The sequence below is a fragment of the Dipodomys merriami genome, unplaced genomic scaffold (assembly GCF_024711535.1).
Source record: "Dipodomys merriami isolate MVZ:Mamm:240054 unplaced genomic scaffold, mDipMer1.0.p SCAF_580, whole genome shotgun sequence".
Classification (NCBI taxonomy): Eukaryota; Metazoa; Chordata; class Mammalia; order Rodentia; family Heteromyidae; genus Dipodomys; species Dipodomys merriami.
Window position 1 is genome coordinate 633,993 of NW_027206158.1, and position 15,124 is coordinate 649,116.

Genomic DNA, 15,124 nt, shown 5'->3' on the forward strand with positions numbered 1-15,124 from the left:
CAGCCTGGGGGACACAGTTCAAATTTCTTCTACTGTTGGTAGTCTTGACCCAGGGGCCCTGTTCCTGGCTTGGGCATTTAAGCTCCCTTCCAGGGCACTCTTGCTCTAGCCTGGCCAGCTGAGTGTGCTCCATGGGCTGGTGGAGCTCTCAAATAGTTCCCAGTTTTAGTGGGTCCTGTGGTCTGGGTGTTGGGGTAGGGAGTCTAGGTCAGGGTCTGGGGATTCGCTCCAGCTCTGGTCTCCCTTGAGGGATACACTTCCCCTGTGGGATACTCACCCTGGAGCTGGTTGTTTCTGTGTGAGTTCTTGTTGCAATCCGAGTTCAGTTGGGGTGGTTGCGGGCTGGGTTGGGTGGTGGTGGCTCTGTGTGATTCTTTTCTGTCTCTGCCTCTGTCGAAGCTGTCGGGTCAAAAGTGTCCATGCTCAGGCAGCTTCTTCGCGGTGCCTCTGGGGCCCGGGCGGCCCCGCCAGGTCGTTGCGATCGCGATCGGGCAGGTGGTCTGCCGACAGGTCCCTTTGTGGCGCTGCTGGTGCCGAGCGGCTTTGGTGGGATGGAGCCTCTCTGCTCCGGTGGAGAGTGAGGGGTGGGGGTGGGATCCTCGTGGAGACTCCCGGAGACTCTCTGTTCCTGGCGATCCGCTGTTCTGCAAACCGGTACCTGGTGATCTGAAAGTGGCCCCCTGTGTGTCTCGGGCTCCGGCAGCCCCCGCCGGGCAGGCTGGCCGGCGGTTTGGCACACTGCCGCGCGGCCAGTAAAGGTTTGGGGAGGGGTCTTTGCTTTTCTCTGTTCTGAAATTCTTCTTTTCATCTCTTTCTTTTTTTGTTATTCTCCACCTCTGGTTTTTCTCTGAGTGTTCATCTTTTTGTTGTTGTCGGTCTCTTGGGGAGATTAAGCGTTGGAACTTGAACTCTCTTTTTGGTTGGAGAGAGCTGTGGCGTTTCCCTACTGCCCCGTCGCGATCTTCCCCACTTCTGCCGCAATTATTTTGTATGAGCATTCTAAGGTACTGTATGATTGATCTTCTTTTTTTTTTTAATTTAATTTTATTTTATTTGAGAACATACTGTACAGAGGGGCTACAATTACATGGGCAGGATAATGCATACATTTTTTACCAAGCATTGCAGCCTCCTCCTTTGTTTAGGTGATTGATCTTCTTTTGAGAGTTTTCCTTCCCTCTTTCCAACTTCCTAACTTCCTAACTTTCTTCTCTTGTACATGTTTTTGTGCCTTGAGCTGAAGAGCTGAAGGACAGTGTTCAGGCCCAGAGTTCAAGCCCCACAAAAAGAAAAGTTTTCTGGAGAAGGATCTAAGCCTGGAGTCACAACTCTGTCAGCATGGACTGACCTCTGTCACTTGCTGACACCAGAGTGACAGGAAGCAAACAAGTATAAATTCCTCACTTTGTGCAAGCTTCAGGATCTTCATGTTCCCCTGTGCTCCCCTGCTTGCTTACATTCTGTATTTGCCCATTTATTTACAAGTCTTGACACAATTTTTCGTAATGGTATCTGGCAAGTCTCACATTTGGTAAGTAGGTGTTCAATCCCCATTTCTCCTGGAAGGTGCATGCCTTTGTTTAAATCTCGAAGTATTTCATTGTTCCAGTGTCTCACCTCAATGAGAAATTCAATGGAATAGTTGTGGGGATTTTTTCTTTTCTGTTTTTTGTAAGGCATGGGGCTTGAGCTCTGGGTCTGGGTACTGTTCCCGAGCTCTTTTTGTTCAAGATTAGCACTCTACCACTTAAGCCAAAGTGCCACTTCTGCTTTTTTTTCTGAGTAGTTTATTGGAGATAAGAGTCTTACCAACTATCCTGCTTGTGTTGATTTTGAACTAAGATCCACAGATCTCAGTCCCTTGAGTAGCTAGGATTATAGATGTGAGCCCTGCAACCTGCTGAAGAAGTTTTTGACTTGCAATTTGTCTGGACATTTTTTGTGCACATTTGGTTTGATGTTATTTGTGGCTTTCTTCTGGCTGGAAATTTTATGCAAATATTTCACTTACTTGTGTGAGAATTGCTTTGACTCATTTATTAATCACAGAATAGGGTCTGGGAAAGCAAATTCCCAGCCCTAAGCTGTGGTTTCTTGTTTCTCCATGGTTCTCTAATAATTTACCTGCACATGGACTCTCCAGAGTGACTTTCACTCTTGTGCTGTGAGTCTTCTGTCCACAAGATGCTTCTCACATGAAGTGCACTCTCTCCTAGTCCATGAATGTTAGCACACAGCTCCCTGTGTAAAGGCACATTGAACAACACCCTCACAGGCCTGTGACTACCTGTGTACCATTCAGAACTGCAAGGTCCATATCTTTCTAATCCAATAGACCTATACCAGAATCAACTAAATACCTGAAAAAGATTTAATAAACAGAAACATCAAAATTTGGCAAGAATAAACAAAAACCTCACATTGCATTAGTGTAATTGGCTGGTGTGTCTGTCTCCACTACAAATTTATGAGCTACAGCCAGGATTTATACTGCCCATTGGGGTGTAGCATAATCCAATGTTTATCATTTTATAAGGACAGAAATCAAAAGATGAAACATAGAATGTCACGTGCTACTTCAGCAGAGGAAAAGAGAGAAAAGATGAATAGAAGAGAGAATCACAAGGAGAAGAGCCCAGAGTCAGTTTATCATCAGTCCCCAGTCAACTGAGGAATGATGATTTATTGAAACACCTGGCAGAGTTCTGCAAAAGCCGTTCTTTTTTTATTATTTTAATAAGTTTTATTGTGAAAATACTGTACAAAGGGGTTACAGTTACATGAGCAAGGTAATGAGTACATTTCTTATCAATAATTGTTGCCTCCTCCTTTTTTCCCCCTACCATCTTTCCCTCCTACTTCAACAACTACACTCACGACTCCTCGTCCAACTCCCCTCCATCTCACCCCACAACCCCCCTGCTGAAATTGTAAAGTTCATATTTCAACATAGTGTCTTCTACATCTAATTGTTGCAATGGGTCAACCTATATTCCTATTTAAACATTTTGTTTTTTCCCTTCCCATTCTGAAATTATACCAGCATTAAACACAGTGAAAACAGGGGTTCTACAGTGGGGAATGGACATACAAAGCAACAAAAAACATCACAAGGTACCTTATAAAGATATTAGAAAAAAATAGAAAGAAAGAAAAACATTACTTATGTCCCTATCTTGGGGTTCATTTTGCTTAATGTCATCTTAACTGGTAATATGTATATAGCTTTTGACCTTTTCTACGTGTCCCAGACATATACTAGTTATTGCAAATAACTAGGGAAACCGTAAGGCCTATGTTTCTTTGGGTCTGGCATACTTCACTTATTATATTTTTTTGTCTTTCCATTTCCTAAAAAATGGGGCAATGCCATTCTTTCTGATGGAGGTATAGAATTCCATTATATATGTATATATATATATATATATATATATATATATATATATACATATATGTGTATTGTGTGTGTGTGTATCACATTTTCTTGATCCATTTATCTACTGAGGGGCATCTGGGTTGGTTCCATATCTTAGCCATGGTAAATAATGCTGTAATAAACAGTAGTGCTGGTAGATTTAGTATGGTGTTGTTTGTGTTCATTTGGGAAAATGCCCAAAAGTGGGATTTCTGGGTCATAGGGGAGATCTATGTGCAGTCTTTTGAGGAAACTCCATACAATTTTCCAAAGTGATTGAACAAGTTTATACTCCCACCAACAATACAGTAGGGTTCCCTTTTGGCCACATCTCCTCCAGCATCAGTTGTTATTAGAGTTCTTGATTATAGCCATTCTAACTGGGGTGAGGTGGTATCTCAATGTTATTTTGATTTGCATTTCTTTTATGGCTAGAGCATTTCTCCATGTGTCTATTGGCCATTCTTCTTCAAATAATAACAAAAACACAAATAAACACAAAAACGAAGGATCCACACTTAAAACTGGTCCCAATTTTAAAACAAAAGTAGACAACAACCAAAGGCTGAGTTGGGGACTAACGGGTCCCCAGTACATCCCTACCAGAATTCTGCCCTGTTCTCACTCAGCAAGCTGAATGCAGAGTCTGCTGAATGAGCCTGCCATGCTCACCCAGAACTTCCCTACCTCAGAAAACATAGAACAGAAAACACACTGAAGTAAACAAGACAGACAAGTGGCCACAAAAACAAAATCAATTCTCAGTGAATGGGACAACATCTCACCACCATTCACTAAAAAGAGGACTCTAACCCCACCCCCCTCCACTCACCTCTGGAGGATTTTTCTTTTAGATTCTTGCAAAAGTTGACCTAGGGGCATTCCAAGGTGGAGAAGAATTCCCAGTCATCTTCAGGCAAGGAAAAAATGTCCTTAGCAGTGGTCCCTAAGACTGACAGGTTCTCCCCTATGCTCAGACCCCCTGAGCAAGGCCTGAGGCTGAGATCTAACTGGGGCCACTTGCAGGTGGTCAGTGGCAGTTTCATAATTGACAAATATTTAAGCAATCTCCCGTCCAACTAGGACTGCTAGGACAGGTAGAATTGAGGGGTTGAGGCGTCCCTGGACCTCCTCAGCCATAGGGGACTCTGCTGCGTCCAGCCTCACCCTACTTTTGGCCTCACTCTGGCGCCTTCTCTACCTAGGTCGACCCCGCTTACCTTGAGGCTTTTCTCGGAACTTCTCTCCAACAGCCAAGTGCTCACACACTGTCCTACCAGCCAGGGACTTCAATCCCCCTCAGGTTGGAGTGGCTAAGAGCTCTATCCTGGACAAGCCCTCATTAAATGTAGTAGGAAGACCCCCTACTCAGGGCTGGCAAGCCAACCTAATCTTCTGGAGTGACAGATTCCACTGCAACAAAGATGTTTATAAGGAATCAACTTTATTGAGGTTCCTACACTGACCAGCCAGGGCCTCAGCACAGGCTCGGAAGCTGATACTACAACCTGGAGCGGCCCCCATTCTTTGGTTTTTAAAGACAAAATCCATGAGGTCAAGCCTTGTCACGTGCAGGTGACCAATGGGATCGTAACACACACAAAGGATTGTACGGCCATACCAGACCACACACAGTTGGCTAATAGGTGGAGTTTACTGTAAGCATGTGCAAAAGGCAGGGTTTATCATAAAGCATGTGGTGTCACCAGCTGGAGCCAGATTACAACCTATCTGTTTTATGGGTCAGTCCTTAACTGAACAATCAAGGTGGGTAAGGTTGTTAAGGGGAGAGGAGCATAGAGGCATTCTTTCCATTGCAAGAAATGGGCTGGTTGGAGCCAAGGTCGAGTTAACCTTGTTTAGAGGGTTTTTTTTCTCTAAAATCCCTAAAACAAAGACAAAGCCAGGAAAGAAGCTGTACCAGCTCGAGTCCCTGTCAGGGCATACTTCAGTATATATGTGAGAATATAAGTAGAAAACAGGTTGGGTTGGCGTAAGGGAAGGAAGAAAAGTGGAAAGTTTGACAATGATCCAGATGTATTGTACATTGAAATGTACATACACTCTATTCAACATACGTACATACATAAATACATTCTATTCAACACTGACATGATGAAGCAAAACCCTTTTGGACTACTAGCTAAAGATTAAAAAAAAAGTTTTGTTTTAATATTAAGAGACCAGAAGCATAAACCTTTAAAGATAAATAAGAGGATAGCATTAATATATTGTTGAGGCTGCGCTCTTTTCAATACAAAATTTAATAAGTGTCAAGTCTGCTGCAAATGTAAATTTTATTTGCCAATTCTTTTTGCAAATTGCTTAAAATATAAAGAACCAAATTCCAATATCCATTCACTTCCAAAAAAATCTTATAGATCTCTAGGTTTCTCAGTTGTTTCTAAATATCTTAATGTAATGCACTATTGGAACTAATTTCATTCCACATTTAAATTTAAATTTAAAATCATTAAAGTCTTTTAAAAGCCTCTCACTCCGGCACAGGTATGGATAAATAACTGATGTTGTCAGAAGCAGAATTATTCAGAAGACTGTAAATGGATGCTTACCTAGTTTCCTCTCTGCTGGATCATAGAATACAACTGTCCTAATTGAAAAAAGTTAGCCTTCCCAGGTTTTCTGAATATAAATACTCCATCAATATTTTGTTATTAGAGGATTATTCATGATTAGCTATATGTTGATTGATAATGACCGAGCATGAGAGAAATTTGAGGGAAAACTATCTACACTTCAGTAAGGTTCTGACTTGTGTTTCACAAAGTGTTATGAAAGCTCTCCATGAGAAATCTAGCAGCTGCATTTCTAAAAAGTCCTTGTGTGCTTACACTTTCTGATACTGTCTCAATTCAAGTACTTCTCCTTGGCGTTCCATACTATTCAGTGATGCTGTATTAGCTCCTTGTTTTGCAGACCGGTCTTGGTGATGAAATTTGTGCTTTTCAAAATTGCTCTCCCAATTCCATCCACAAAATGTGGACAAAAATTATCTGAAAAAATTGTATCTGTTGATAGTGCATATACTTTTATTTTTCATTACAAACATAGAATGTAGTAAAAATTTTCATAGCAATTACTCTGCACTATTTTGTGGGCAGATTCTAATGTAAATAATATACTGTGTTCACGTAGAGAATTAGAGTATCCAAAGTTTAATATGCCTGTGGTCCTAAAACCAATACCTTACTGATATTAAGTGACAAATACAACTTCCTATAAGTACAGAAGTTTTCATTGTATCTTTTTAATATATATTTTTATTGTAAAAATACTGTATGGAGGGGATACAGTTACATAAGTAAGGTAATGAGTACATTTCATTTTTTTTCTCTATTGTCGTTCATGAGGCTTGAACTCTGGGCCTGAACGCTGTCCTCAGCTCTTCAGCTCAAGGCTAGCACTCTACCACTTGACCTACAGTGCCACTTCCTGTCTTTGGGTGGTTTATTGGAGATAAGAATTTCTCAGGGGCTGGGAAGGTGGCTCAGTGGTAGAGTGCTTGCCTTGCATGCATGAGGCCCTGGGTTCGATTCCTCAGCACCACATAAGCAAAAAGAAAAAAGCCAGAATTTCTTGGAATTCCTTCCCGGTCTGGCTTTAAATCGAGATCCTCAGATCTCAGCATCCTGAGTAGCTAGGATTAGAGGCCTGAGCCACCTGCGCCCAGCATGAGTATATATCTTATTGAGCACCCTCCCCTTTGTTTTGCCCCTACCATCCCTTCTCTTCACACCTCCCCAACTCATCCCTCCGCCCCCTCTTTGATAGTGTCTTGTACATCTCATTGTTACAATAGGTCAACCTGTATCTTTTCCTCATATCTTAAATGAAGAAATACTGGCTTGATTTATGCTGATTCTACTTGTGTAGACACATGTAAAATCACTCACCAAGTCCAAGAGCACATCATTTTTTGTCAGTTGGTATAGTTGTTTTCTACACAATTATTGACAGTTTACAAATTATTCTCAAACTTTAATACATTAAAAATACTTTCTTCTTTTCTTATTTTCTTGGCCAGGAAATCAGCCAGACCTCAGTCAGCATTTCTCTCATAGGACTTTTCACATGGGTTGGTTAAATGTTGGTCTGAGGTCCAGTCTTCTGAGGACTCACTCATCTGCTTAGGAATTGATGCTGTCTTTTGGAAAAGAGCTCAAGGAAGGATGCTATTTAGCGCCTTATAACTTTATTTTTTTTATTGTGAGAACACTGTACAGAGGAGTTACAATTACATGGGCAACATAACGAGTACATTTCTTATCAAGCATTGTTGGCTACTCTTTCTTTCCTCTTCCCATCTTTTCCCATCTTCCCCCTACACCCGGTCATCCCCCCACCCACCAAAGTTGTAAAGTTCGTTTTTTGAGAAAACAACATTGAAATTCCACCTCACCCCAGTTAGAATGGTTATAATAAAGAACTCTAATAACAACAGATGCTGGAGGGGATGTGGACAGAAGTGAAGCTTTCTACATTGTTGGTGGGAGTGTAAACTTGTTCAACCACTTTGGAAAGCAGTATGGAGGTTCCTCAAAAGACTCCACATAGAGCTCCCCTATGACCCAGAAATCTGACTTTGAGCATTTACCCACATGATCACAAACAAGACCATACTAAAGCTACCAGCACGACTATGTTTATTGCACCCCTATTTACTACAGCTAAGATATGGAACCAACCCAGACGCCACTCAATAGATTAATGGATCAAGAAAATGTATATATACACAATGGAATTCTATGCCTCCATCAGAAAAGATGACATTGCCCCATTTGTTAGGAAATGGTAAGACTTGGAAAAAATTATATTAAGTGAAGTAAGCCAGGCCCAAAGAAACATAGGTCTCATGGTTTTCCTTATTTGCAATAACTAGTATATGTCTGAGTCAAGCAGAAAAGGTCAAATAACTTGATGTTAGGGGAATGAAGCCCAAGATAAGTATTCAAATGTTTTTTTGCCTTTCATGAAATTGTTTTTAACATTTTTATAAGATGATTTCTATGTTGCTTTGTATGTTCCTCCCCCACGGTATAACCCCTGCTTTCACTGTATTGATGTAGGTATAATTTGTGGAGGGGAAGGGAAAAAAATCATTTAACTAGGGATATAGGTGGACCTATTGCAACAATGAGATGTATAACTTTATTCTTTACAAGGATATTTTCCTGCTACTTTGGTTGTTAAGAGTGTCTATAAGAGCAAGCATTCTGTAGGGAGCTGGGAGACACCATATATTCTTTACTTACTGAGATTCCTAAGTGACTTGTACTGCATTTTGCAAGTCGAATCTGTCAAAACCTACCAGTTGTAAGAGATAAGAGGAGTGGTAAAAGAACTCATGGAGACAAATACATTTTCAACATATTTTGTTCCAAGCATTCCATCTAAGGCATAGTCAACAACTAGTGAAACTTGTGTTGGCTGTAAATATGTGTCTTTCTCCATGTGTGCATGTATACATGTGTATATGTATGTGTGAATTTGTGTGTATAGTAACATACATGTGTACATATATAAGGGCATATACATACATATATGCATATATAAATAAATATACATATGCAAATACATGTACATATATATAAATCAGTGTTCAGTGATTTAATCAATAGTTCCCAGCACATTGTCATTCTCACAAAGTGTACATGTTAAACTGCTCTGAGGAGCTGTGCTCTATGATGGGTATCCTTTGTTCTCACTTGCCCCATTACCTTGTTTTTCATCCCCGTGAACAACTTCGGTCTGCTTACAATAGGATAGTTTTGTTTTCATTACATGTAGTTACTTACTGATAATCAAAGACAAAGGTTTTTTGTAAAAGAAAAAGAACTTTTAGGTCTCAAGTCAAAATATCTTACCTATCCCAATGATTCCTATGAGATAAAATTTATAACAGAAGAAAAGTGAAAAGGAATTCCTAGATCTGTTGTTTTGCCATTTAGAATGGCAAAGAATAATATCACGCCAATCTTATAATTGTTAAAAACTGCAAGGGAAACTGTTGGTCCCTATCATGTTCCCACAAAACCAGTGGATCCTGAAGGATAATAGACCAGCTGAAATTCTAAGTAGCAGACATGGAGCCTGAAAGAGAAAGACCATGAATGAAAAAGGGTGAAAGAGAGAAGTACAATAATACTGAAAGTACATAACAGATAAACAAGAGCTGTATGAGAATATTCATACTGCTATCTTTAGACTCTTCATGTACATTTGAAGGTATCTGATGTATGATAACCCATCAATATAACATATAAAATGATTTTGATAAAAAATAAAAATGATGATTCCCTGCCTGGTTTTAGGATGAGGATTATGATGGCTTCATAGAATGTGTTCAGTAGTGAACTTTCTCTTTCAATTTCATTGAAGAGTTGGAGGAGTATTGGTGTGAGCTCTGCTTTGATGGCCTTGTAGAATTCCGCTGCAAAACCATCTGGTCCTGGACTTTTCTTAGATGGAAGGTCTCTTATTGCTGTTTCTATTTCAATGCTTGATATGGGCCTGGAAAGACTTCGAAAAAATTATATTAAGTGAAGTAAGCCAAGCCCAAAGAAACATAGGTCCCATGGTTTCCCTCATTTGCAATAGTTAGTATATGTATGAGTCAAGCAGAAAAGGTCAGAAAAGGTGATGTTAGGAAAATGAACCCTAAGATACGTATTTAAATGTTTTTTTTTCTTTCATTCATTTGTTTCTAACGCATTTATATGATTATTTCCTTGTTGCTTTGTATGTCTCTCTCCCACATTATAACCCCTGCTTTCACTGTATTTGATGTTGTTATAATTTGTGGAAGGGAAGGGGAAAAACAAGTCGTTTAAATAAGGATACAGGTGGACCCGTTGCAACAATGAGAAGTACAAGTTGTCATGTCGAAAACGAACTTTGCAACTTTGGTAGGGGGTGGGGGGAGGATTGGGTGGGGGGGAGGCTTGGAATGGATGGGAAGGGGAAATATAGGAGGAGGCTACAATGCTTGATAAGAAATATACTCATTATCTTGCCCATGTAATTGTAATCCCTCTGTACAGTTTTTTCACAATAAAAAAATAAAAATGACTCAGAAGAAATTATAAGTGCAAATATAATCTTCCCAGAAGAACACTCTCAGAGATATTTCATGACTTTGAAAAGGATAAAGTGGCTCAAGTTAGCATAAATTTAGAAGTATGACAATTCACAAAAATATAAAAAGATATTCATATATTTCATTATATAACCCAAAGCAGAAAGCAAATATTGTTTAGATGATTTTTTAAAGCACAGTCTTTCTGGAGCTGGGAAGGTGGCTCAATGGGAGAGTGCTTGCCTTGCATGCATGGGGCCCTGGGTTTGATTCCTCAGCACTACAGAAGTAGAAAAAGACGAAGGCTCAAATGGTACCGCTAGCCTTGAGCTGAGGGACAGCACCCAGGACCCAGAGTTCAAGCCCCATGACCAACAAAATAAAAATCAACAAAACACTGCTGGGTGCCGGTGGCTCAGGACTGTAACCGTAGCTATGCAGGAGGCTGAGTTCTGAGGATCCCGGTTGAAAGCCAGCCCAGGCAGGAAAGTCCGTGAGAATCTTATCTCTAATAAACCACTAGAAAACCAGAAGTGGTGCTGTGGCTCAAGGGATAGCGTGCCAGCCTTGAGCTGAAGAGTGCAGGGACAGCGCTCTGGCCCAGAGTTCAAGCCTCAAGACTGACAAAAACAAAAAACACAAAAACAGTCTCTCACTTTTGTGGTCTCAACTCTGTAATACCGCCGCTTCAGACGAAGGCTAAGATTTTGGGTGTGGACCTTTATCATCCCTCCTAATTCAGACTGTACTTGATAATTTTTTTAATAAATAATTTGTTCTTAATTTTCTTCTTTGTAAACTCACATGCACCTATAAAAAATGCTTTGGCCATCCCAGTAAGCTTCTCAAAGTACCTCCTGAGGACGACTTATAAAAAGTTGTATTATATTACAAAAAGGAAAACAATGCAACAAATAAAGAAAATGGACAATTAAATATTAATGATTAATCAAATAAAAAAACAAACAATTACCAGTGTTCTACATATTAGATTTTACTACTTTCTCATATTCCTGTACATTTAAAACTGGCTAAGATTATGATGTTTAAAAAGAGGATTTTGTTTTGGTTTTTATTTTGGGTCTGGTCGTGGCCCTGGAGTCTGAGCCTGGGCGCTGCCCCTCAGCTCTTCAGCTCACGGCTAGCACTCTACCACTTGAGCCACATCACCACTTCCAGCTTGTTTTTTGTTTATGGGTGTTGAGGAATCGAACCCAGGGTCTCAAGCATGCAAGGCAAGCGCTTTACCACTGAGCCACCTTCCCAGCCCCTTAAAAAGAGTTTTATAGGCTATGAGTAGTCTTTAAAATTACCCACTAAGATTACTTTTTATGGCTCATCTCATCATTTGTATATGGCTTATATCATCATTTGTTCCTCACTAACATGTAAAGTAAGGAAGCCCTAAAAATTAAACAGAAACTATCTAGTTAACAAAGTCTTAACTCTTCACTCTGCTTCTTTACGCAAAGACTTTGCAACTTCTTATTGGTAATGTTTCTATAAACTCTGAAATGTACATAATTAGTACCATATGTCTGCTACCATAAACCTTAAATACTTTATAGAAAAGTTTATCACCTGCCAAACAGTCCTAATTTTGGCATATATATGCAAATTCCCAAAATTAAATACATTTAAAATTTAAAACTTTTAACAACCTTAACACTTGCTGCAGTGTTCATTATGACAGGTGCCTTGTATAGAACAATTGAATTCCTCCTCCTACACATCTCTTGAACAACAAATATCTGGAATTATTTTGTTTTTGACATGCCAGTCTTGACTTTATTCTTAAATGTGTGCTTATGTAAGAAATGCATGGTACTAACAGTTTGTTGTATTGCTAACAAAAAAAAAAAAAGAAATACATGCTTCTAAAATTTCACAAGAATTCTTTTGAACTTACTTTTTTTTGAATTGTCTAGTTTAAGAAAATCAATTACACTTTATATATAAAAAATGTTCTGTGCTCAATTAGGCAGCAAATACGCTAAAATTGGAACAATACAGAGAAGATTAGCATGGCCCCTGAGCAAGGTTGACATGCAAATTAGTGAAATGTTCCATATTTTTGCAACAACAGATGCTGGAGAGTATCTGGCCACAGGGAACTCTAGTGCATTCTTGGTGGGTGTGTAAACTTGTTCAACCACTTTGGAAAGCAGTATGGAGGCTCTTCAAAAGACTCCATATGAAGCTTTCCTATGACCCAGCAATCCCACTTATGGGCATTTACCCGAATGATCACAAACAAGACCATACTAAAACTACCAGCACAGCTATGTTTACTGCAGCATTATTTACAATAGCTGATATAGAGCCAACCCTGATGCCCCTCAGTAGATGAATGGATCAAGAAAATGTGGGTGTATATAAACAATGGAATGCTATGCCTCCATCAGAAAGAATAGTATCACCCAATTTGTTAGGAATTGGAAAGTCTTGGAAAAAAATTTATTAAGTGAAGTAAGCCAAGTCCAAAGAAACATAGGTCCCGTGGTTTCCCTTATTTTCAATAACTAATATATGTCTGAGATAAGCAGAATAAGTCAAAAGCTATGTGCATATGAGCAGATAAGATGATATTAAGGGAAATGAACCCTAAGACAGGGACACAAGTATGTTTTTTCTTTCTTGTTATTGTTTCTAACGTACTTATGATGTGCAATGTGATTTTTTTTTCTTTCTGTATATGTTCCTCCCCCACGCTATAACCCCTGTTTTCATTGTATTTGAAGTTGGTACACCTACATCCTGTGTATATGTTTCTCTAATTTGGTGAGGGGAAGGGAAATACAAAATGGTTAAATAGGGATACAGGTTAACTCATTGTAACAATGAGATGCACAAGACACTCTGTTGAAAAATGAACTTTACAATTTAGTCAGGGGGAGGGGGGAGGGGAGCGTATTTGTGGAGGTGGGAGGGAAGGGATGGTGGGAAGAGGGAACAATGCTTGTTAAGAAATGTACTCATTATTTGCTCCCATAAATGTGACACCTCTGTACAGTTTTTTTATAATAAAAATTGTATGAAAATGTTCTTATGTCTTGGTAGTGTAAAAATATCAGGAACAGAATAATGAAGGAATGTTGTAGACTGAGGTGAAGTCCATATAAAAATGTGCAAAACTGATGAGCGGTATATTGTGTTTTACATCATTTAAGTTACATTGAAAAAATAGGGAAGACCTAGAAGAATGAATTCTCTTTTTGATATCCTATCATAGTTCCTTAGCAGGATGAACTCTTTCCTCATTGTTGTAGAGGCATCATCAGATGAGAGGAACTGATTTTTTTTGTTGGCTTCCTTACATTTATTTGTCAGTTTATGAACTACTAGTTTATGTCTGAGACAAGAAGAAAAGGTCAGATAAGTTGATGCTAGATGAAATGAACCCCAAGATAAGTAGTCAAATGTTTTTTTTTTCTTTCTTGCAATTGTATTTAACATATTTATAAGATGATTTCTTTGTTGCTTTGTATGTCTGTCCCCCACGGTATAATCCCTGCTTTCATTGTATTTGATGTTGTTATAATTTGTGGAGTGGAAGGGCAAAAACAAACCGTTTAAATACTGATATAGGTGGACCTATTACAACAATGAGTTGGACAAATCCTTATGTTGAAAAACGAACTTTCCAACTTTGGCAGGGTAGGGAAGGTAGAAGGATGGGAAGGGGAAACAAAGGAGGTAGCAGCAATGCTTGATAAGAAATGTACTAATTGCCTTGCCAATGTAATTTTAACTCCTCTGTACAGTATTTTCACAATAAAATTTTTTAAAAAAGAAACTAAGGGAAATTAGACACACAGGCTTTGGAAAGTGTAAGGTCTGCTCCTAGATGGCAAGCAGACTCCACCCTCCTCGCAGCAAATTTTGTACCCAGTACTTGCGTTATCTAGGCAACTGGCACAAATGGAAGAGGTCACATCTGCATCTGCTGAGGTGACATCTGAATTTGATGTGGCCACAAATTTCTCCGCCCATAACTTAGATAAGGTCTAGCTCAGGCCCAGATGACCTTTCTCTGCTCTTTTATAGCTCTTTCTCATCTCTTTCCTTCTCTTCTCTTTCCCAGGTCTCTTCTCTTTCCTCGCTCTCTCTTTCCCACCTTTCCCAGATGGTCTCTATTCTAGCTCTTTTCTAGCTCTTTTCTAGCTCTTTTCTCTCTCTTTCTCAGCTCTTCAAGCTCTCTTTCCCAGGCCTTTCCCCACCACGTTGAGGACCAAGATGGTCTGGTGTCAGCTGGAATGATGAATAAACCTACTCCTTACCTGAATACCACGTACATGCTGCTGTTCTTCCTTAGCTAACTCTTTTTAAAATCCTAACAGAAAATGACCATTTAGGATGAATGATATTTGATTTTACAATCAGAAAAATGTTTAAAAAATTATATAGATATAAAATACTCCAAAAGATTTATTCTATGAATCTATCCCTTGGAACAAATGATACGAAGTTGATTAATGTATTTTACGATAATACATATATTCACATACCTATTTATGTTCACATAAATTTCACTTAAACAACAATTAAATGACTATATTTCTACCATCTACTTGGAGTATACTTAAATCTCTAAAAATGACTATGCTGCTGCT

The 15,124-nt window shown here is 39.3% G+C and overlaps 1 long non-coding RNA gene and 1 other non-coding gene across 2 annotated transcripts in view; both read left to right on the top strand.

Moving 5' to 3' along the window:
- LOC138813075 (uncharacterized) overlaps positions 1-15,124 on the top strand; it is a 99,572-nt gene that overhangs the window by 60,257 nt on the left and 24,191 nt on the right. The window lies entirely within an intron of this gene.
- LOC138813076 (U6 spliceosomal RNA) lies at positions 12,481-12,587 on the top strand. The gene has a single exon (XR_011367717.1). It is a non-coding gene; the product is annotated as a U6 spliceosomal RNA (small nuclear RNA).